This window comes from Clupea harengus, chromosome 22 (genome assembly GCF_900700415.2).
Source record: "Clupea harengus chromosome 22, Ch_v2.0.2, whole genome shotgun sequence".
NCBI classification, from domain to species: Eukaryota; Metazoa; Chordata; class Actinopteri; order Clupeiformes; family Clupeidae; genus Clupea; species Clupea harengus.
This window is the reverse complement of record NC_045173.1, coordinates 20,606,793-20,613,843: the sequence shown is the minus strand read 5'-3', so window position 1 is coordinate 20,613,843 and position 7,051 is coordinate 20,606,793. Positions and strand designations below refer to the sequence as shown.

At 45.2% G+C, this 7,051-nt stretch overlaps 1 protein-coding gene across 1 annotated transcript in view; it reads right to left on the bottom strand.

Annotated features, from left to right (window-relative positions):
* sorbs2a (sorbin and SH3 domain containing 2a) overlaps positions 1 to 6,724 on the bottom strand; it is a 75,304-nt gene extending 68,580 nt beyond the window's left edge. The window contains exon 1 of the mRNA XM_031560401.1: positions 6,562 to 6,724. The gene's annotated coding sequence lies outside the window, so the exon portion shown is untranslated. The remainder of the gene's footprint in view (positions 1 to 6,561) is intronic.
* Positions 6,725 to 7,051: the final 327 nt, after the last annotated feature.

Sequence of the window (7,051 nt, the reverse complement as noted above, 5' to 3'; positions counted from 1 at the left end):
CTATTTAAATTATCTGAATTATGAGCCCTATTCTAGACCTACATATCTGCCTACCCATCACACACACTCTTTGTCATGTGTGTCCTTCTCAATGACTTATAACTTTCTCTCTCTTTTGCGGACCCTTTGCTTACCAGGTCTACAGGATTTCACCCATGGAGACAGGCTGCAGATGGCCCTCAATTTAGCACACCCAGGAGTCCTGTACAACGCCAAAACACCAGGTATGAGGATACAAGCGACACACACACACACACACACACACACACATACACACACACACAAACATACACACAGTTATAATCTCTCTCTCTCTCTCACACACACCATCCAAAAAAAGCCTGTCTCTGAACCTGGGCAGCTTTGGAGATGCCAGTCACAAAACAGACCAAACCACTTGAGGACCTGGCTATGACTGCTTTGCACCATGTGTCTGGAGTCAAAGGCCCCTTCACGTGCTGGGGATGACTGCGGTATCGCAACCAGCTGTGAGTTGATGCATTGCATGCTAATGACGTAACCTTGAAAAATATATACAGTAAAAAAAGAGAGTGTGAGAGAGAGAGAGAGAGAGAGAGAGAGAGAGAGAGAAAGTGTTAGTGTCCCAAGTGCACTCTTACATCAAAAGGCACAATCTAGCAGACTATCTTAAATGCTCTGGGGTTTACCGTGGGCTCTTAAAAAGCTAATGTTTTTGTAGATAACCCTTTGCTGATAAAAAGGGCACTTCAAGGCTAAACACTGGCAACAGGGTGTCAGTCAAAATGGTTCTAGAAAGGCTCCAAACAAGGACCCCGTCATCTTAAGTTCATCCTCGTGGACAAGCTGTAGAACCTAGCAGTGCAGACCGACAGCCAATCCATATGCGAGGAGCCCGGGAAGGGGGAACTGTCACGCGATCCAGGCCTGTTTAATGGCAGAAAGGCTAGCCACAGGGGTCTGCTGTGTCTATCAGGTGCGTCTGGAGCAGGTATCAATGTGGATGAGCGGCGCTTTCCATAGGTGGAAAAACAATTAGCCAAAAAAGGAGTAGGGGCCGCACAGGCATTCCCTCATTAAAGCACCAGCGTGGCTATTTTTACACAACTCTGGCATATCCACACACACACACACACACACACACACACACACACACACACACACACACACACACACACACACACACACACACACACACACACACACACACACACACACACACACACACACACACACACACACTATTCTGACTGTGTGACCTATGGGCTGCATCATGGTGGGCTGGTGGCGTCGACATCACCTCAGCAGAGTGGTTTCAGCACCCAATTCATTATCAGCTCCAATACGAGTTGGCTGTTCCCCCTGCTAAGTAAGTGGTAGGCTATTAAAAGCAGCCCCTTTCGGTAAATCCACATTACACAGGGTCACGTACCTGCAGCTGATTTGAGAGTTAGGCCCTGGCCAACCCCAAAAATAAAGACACACACACACACACACACACAGACAAAAAAGAGACTGAATCACCATGCCCATAAATTGCTTGTCACTGAGCATGCAAGTTGCCTGAGTGTCCCAGTAAAGAGGGCCCAGAAAGCAAGATTAATTTTATGTAGGTTATAAATGCTAAGTGGGGATATGGGAAGACTGACTTCCATGCGGGACGACCAGCTGTTCTTCCTCAGCAGCAAAGAAAAAGAGAGCTAGCCAAGTGGCTGGCAATGCAGTCCTGTTTGATACAGTATCTCAAGTCCTAACAGCCAACTCGATCAAGCACTTTTCAATGCACTGATCCGGATGGGGAAGGATATGTCAAAGCAATATTTCATAAGATAATGCTCCAGCGACTCCAGCCAAAATAATTTTCAAAGAAGATAAATATTGCCATAAACAATTACAGAGGGACCTCATTAGTCGCATCCTTATTACTAGCTGAGAATGAGGAGAGAAATGAAACTGCATATACACATGGCTGTTTCTGTCGACACGCCGCTAAGCCAAAGGCCAAAAGCATTCATCAAGGGTGGTTAATATCCTCTCCACACCCTCTTCTCCACACAGATGAGTGTGCTGCCTCCACCGCCACCTTTAGAAGGTTACAGTAGGACTGGATCATAAGGTCTATGTCCTCCCTCTCTGTTTGTTCGTTCCCTCTCTCCCCTCTTCTTTGTCACGGTCTCTTGTTCTACATTCGGCATTTCTCTCTGGTAACAGAAGCCCAACTGTCGGTAGCTCCTGGCTTACGCTGTCAGCCTTTGGATTTGCACATGTTCCCAGGGTGAGGGAGTGTGAAAGGGTGCTGCTTTCTTTAGCATAGCACCTCTTTCAGCAAACACACAAGGGGTGGTGTGCTTAGGCATGTGTTGATGTACCTGTGCGGGTGTGCGCTGATAACTGACACAATCAATGAAAAAGCCCCATGAAGTGTTGACTACCAATAGATTTGTCAGTAAATAACGTAGTGGAGGGAGGCAGGAAAACCAGCAAGTGAAAGGTATGGAGATTTAGGGAGTTTGGTGGCACTTCCTCTTGGTGTCTCTGTGGGGTTTTGTTCTCATCAGCCAGCTAGGTTATGAGAACTCAGTCTGCATGAATAAGGTAAGTAACTACTGATTGTTGCTGATCAAGGATGCATACATTGCTTTTGGTTTAATGTCAAAAGATGCCCAACATTCAAACCTAATCAGTAGCAAACTGCGTGTAAAAAATGAAGTTTACATCCACTCTGAATTAACAGTCAGATACAGATACAGATAGAGTCAAGGCACAACTTCAGAATGAGTAATGTCTTTGTCCTATCTCACCTGGGCACATTGACCTAATTTATCAAGCAAAAGGCCTAAACAAATTCAAAAAAGTTTACACTGCAGCCAGTGACCCTTTTAGTTATGGCTAGAAAGGAAACATACAGTACATCCTTCAAAAAAGGTATCAGGTTTGTCTCCATGCCTTCTCCTCCGTCATCCTGCCATTTCTGCACCACTCTGAATGGATGTCAGAACGTTTAAGAAATCTGGCCATGGATGTGTCTTGTAAACCCCTATCCGCACCTCAGTGTCTGAATGACACCACTGCTAGGCTGCAGTCAAACTCGTGGTGTTTGTGGGTCTAAATGATTGCCAGATTAGGTTCACATTCCTGGACTCCACACAACATCCACTAAAATGAGGTCACAGACGTTTCTTGCCTGTTCAATCAACACCTGATTTCTCCACCTCTACCTCATTATTTCACTTTCTCACTCTCCTTCTCTCTCTCTCTCTCTCTCTCATTCTCACTCTCCTTTCACTCAGAATCCCAGTGCACCTAATGGGATCTGAGCAGTGAGACTGCCTCCTCCCTCACTTTTGTCTGTGAATGAGTAGACTGGAGGAGCCTCTCCACCCACCTGCCTCGCTCGGTGCCCGACCTCCACCTCCGCTCCTCCGCAGCATGCCAACCTAGAGCCTGTGCCAAGCTACGCCGCCTCCTCTGTCTAATGATGCACGGGCACATTGAGCGGTGCTTTTCTCATATCATTCATTCTGTGAATCTAGCACAGTTGAACTGTAACCCTGTGCTCGCCTTTGTATTTTCGCTCGACACCACTGAGAATAGGGATTGACATTTCCCTTTGATAGGTTAAACCCGATTTATTGACATAAATTGACAGATGTTTTTTGCAGTGTTGTGAAACATGGCAGTTGTGTGCTCTCTGGAATCGTGCATTTCATCTTTTAGGGCTCTTCTCATGAAATACTGGAATCTGTGCAGGGCGGCATACCGACTACCGTCATTCATAACATAGAGCACGCTCTTGAAACCCATCTGATTAAGAGAAAACAAAACATGCTGGCTTGCTGCTGTTTCAAAATACAACCATGAGCAGAAGCCCTGAGATGAGGGTGAAGGGAGAACAGGAGTGAGAGTTGTGGAGAGGAGAGAGGGCATTGGCCTCTTCCAAAGACAGGCACAGAGACAGAGGTCATGGAACACTGTGCGACCCTTCCCCAGTCCCCTTATCAGGTCCACTACGGACTAAAACACACAAACTACCTCTGCTGTGACATCATTTCTACACTAACAGGGGAAAATGTCAGAGAGAGAAAGAAAGAGAGATAGTGGAATGAGTATAGGAAGTAAAAGAAATGACATGACGACAGCAAGAGGGCAAGATATAGACAACAAAACAGAAATTTGTGAAAGTGTATGTATGCGTCAGAGAGAGTGACAGAGAGAGAGAGAGAGAGAGAGAGAGAGAGAGAGAGAGGAAGCAAAAGAACAATGTGGATTTCTATATGATTGTACCACAGGATGCGCCTCCACTGAATGTCTACTAATCTTCTTGAAGGAGCGCTGGAACTGGCAGGTAGCAGGTGCAAGCAGATATGTGTGAAAGTTTTAATACCCTCCCTCAGCCATCAATCAAGTCATGACACATGCAGTGCCTTCCTCAGTGTGCACAGTGGAGACAAACTGCTTAAACTTTCTTTCTTTTTCAGACACATGCAGGTGCACAAACGTGTGCATGCACGCACACACACACACGTTTTTCTGTCCCCCAGAGGTGCATAGTAAGTGCATTTCCGCTCTCACAGGTGGCACTGTCATATAAGCCATGCTGTATGCTGAATGGAGAAATAGGAAGTGTCAGGTCACACCTTTTAATTTGTTCCTCATTACCTCATCCTTCAATCTGTGTGTGTGTGTGTGTGTGTGTGTGTGTATGTGTGTGTGTGTGTGTGAGTCACAGGGAAAGAAAGTGTGAGATTATATAGATAGGTGTGAGTGTGTGTGTGTGTGTGAGAGAGAGTATAACATGATGTCATTCCCTGACCAACAGTAGTCAAGAGTAACATTCCCTGAAGAGGGAGAAAGATTTTGAACACCCATCACATGCAGATTATACAGAAACAAAATGCGATCTTTGTATGAATCACAGGAGGGATTCCTTATATCTTCCTGTTCATCCCGTGCCTTTAGTTTGCATGAGCTAGATATGCAGCTATGTCTGCTGGCATGTTAAAGTAGTCATGTGATGGGGGCCTAGCCTGAACCCATACCATCAGCTTTACATCTGTCATTTGTCACTGTCATAAGATCCCTCCCTTTATTACTGCAGGGCCTGAGCCCACCCCTAAGCCTTGCCCTTCACCTCAGTAGGCTACCTTTAAGTGAATTCACCAATGAAAGAAAACAACACTGGTCGACAAAGCACAAGTGATTCCCCCCTTCCCCCCTGCTTTACATCAGCACAGTAACATGTATTAACACTACCATGTTTATAATAGGCTTACGTCAAAAAAGTATTTTTAATGGGTTTGTTGCCTTTGAGAATAAGCATTATCATTGTAGGCTGACTAATAACATAAGCAGGTTAGTTAGCACAGAGTCTAATGAGAATTTGTAAGAGGCTGTATTTTGAAACATATTTCACAAGGCACTGTGGGGAGTGTCTTAGAAAATGGCAAATTCTTAGCATAAAAAAATGGCATTCCAGATCTTATCTCAATCTTAACTCAACATAAGTCAAACTCACCAAACAATCTAAAAATCAGTTGAAGTGCAGATGATTAAATACAAAGGTAAATATAAAGGTATAAATATTTGTTTAAACAGTTGATCAATAACTGAAACATTACTGTTCTCAATTCAACGAATCTGGCTAAGTCTGTGGATTCCTTAGTAAGAGATGCCCTCTTTAAATGTACTTTATACGTGAACTGAGGCAACTTGAATGACAAAATAAGCCGCGCATTCGTCCTTCTGAGTAGGCTACCTCTCGGTCTCTGTTCAAAATCCCAGTCCTTACCGAAAATCTCCAGTGCCTCATCGCAGGACGCGAGTGACTCATGTAGGCTACATCATGACAGCATATGAAAGAGCCGCGGTTACTATAGGAGTAGCTCTCCTAGTTGAGATCAGAAAACAGTGCAGCCATTAGAAGTACATAATAGGATGCAATCTGTTACTGTGCTGAAGGGCACAATGAAAATAACTCTGAAACGCCTGCAGGGCCTCACTAATGAGTCTGTAATGACAGGACCCTTAATTGTTATGTTAATCAACTTCGCGAAATCTTGGCAAACTGGTTTGCGACAAGCGGCTCTCGGAGGGTCGCTCATTCTGGAAGGTCACGATGGATTGGGTTACGATAATCTGTTTTAGTCATTGCATAAACACAACAAAGTCCTTCGACGTTTCATCACATTTGATCTATTAACACCATGATTTATAGTTGCGAGTTTAGGCTCAGGTAGGCTGGATAAGAATCGATCGCTGACAGAATCAAAATGCTAGACTACACACAGTAGAGCAGACTGGCTATATCCACTCAACAAGCCTTGATGTCACCCATCAGAATGTAACATTAGGCATATTGCAACACCGCTGTAACTATAGGCTAGCCAATGTTTTGTGAAACGGTTTGAAATTCGACAGCTCATCAAGGGGTCACAGATGTACATCATATTCATGTTACAATATTCAGCGCTTGCAATAGGCTACTAAATATGCCGATTAAATTGTATTGGCTGTGCGCTACTATAGCCCGTGTCTAACGTTCTGTTACAGTAGCACATCTCGCGGTCTAACGCCCGTGCTTACCTAGGAATAGCAGAGCGAGTCATCCAAAAGAAATGTCTTGGTTGTGAATCGGTTCAGTCCACCCCGCTGTTTCTGAAAGAGGGAGACTGAAATTAAAGTCCATCCGAAGAAGGCAGGGTGGGAGAAAGTGGCGTTCACTGCGAACAGCAGTATCCCGAATGAAACCGCACCTGCCTCTTGCCTCTCCTCTACCGCGAAGCTGGTCCAAATTAAGCTGTTGAAAAAACGCGTGTGGACAGTGCTAGAGCGAGAGCACGGTAACACCCCCTTCCTCTCGGGTCAGTTACTCTCGCTTAGAGCTCGAAAACAACTGAGATAGCATTGCAGTAAAACTGTCTCTTTCCACATGACACAACGCCGTCCCTCGGTTACGCTCGTCGGAGGATGAGATGAGGGATGGCATTCCATCTGCATGCCCTATACAGCGCCACGCCGCGTAGCTGTCACGAGTTGGTCGCCAAATCGATGGTATATGCACACTTGCCTTAAC